Source organism: Chlorella variabilis (genome assembly GCF_000147415.1).
Source record: "Chlorella variabilis unplaced genomic scaffold CHLNCscaffold_16, whole genome shotgun sequence".
Classification (NCBI taxonomy): domain Eukaryota; kingdom Viridiplantae; phylum Chlorophyta; class Trebouxiophyceae; order Chlorellales; family Chlorellaceae; genus Chlorella; species Chlorella variabilis.
Window position 1 is genome coordinate 81,392 of NW_005435072.1, and position 487 is coordinate 81,878.

Consider the following 487-nt stretch of genomic DNA (forward strand, 5'->3'; position numbering starts at 1 on the left):
CTCTTGGGTGTGCCTGAGCTGCCGCGCCCGGCATGCTTCTCCGGGCCTGCATCTGGCTGGCTGGGCCCTCCCGCTCGCCTGCCTGGCCCACACCACGCCGCTGATTGTCCCCTGCTGTTTCCTTTCCTACCGATTGTCTACCCTCTCCCCTGTCTGCACGCCCCGTTGGCAGGTGGTGGCAAACGTGACGGCCGCCGAGCTGACGCGGCGGCTAGAGAAGGATGGCGTGGTGGTGGCGGCCTTCTACAGAGGTGCGGCGCTGATGCCTGCCCGCTGCCTGCCTGCCTGCCTCCACCGCATGCTGCCATGGTATGGCATGGCCCCCGCTATGCCGCTGCGTCCTCGAGGGCTGGCCGGCGGGGCAGCGCCGGGCGGCGCTCCTGGCGCCGCATGCCACCTGCGGCACCTCTCCTCTCGCCCCCACGGCCGCGCCGCCAACCCTCACCAGCTCGCACCCACACCTGGCTGCCCCTGTTGCCCCCCCCCC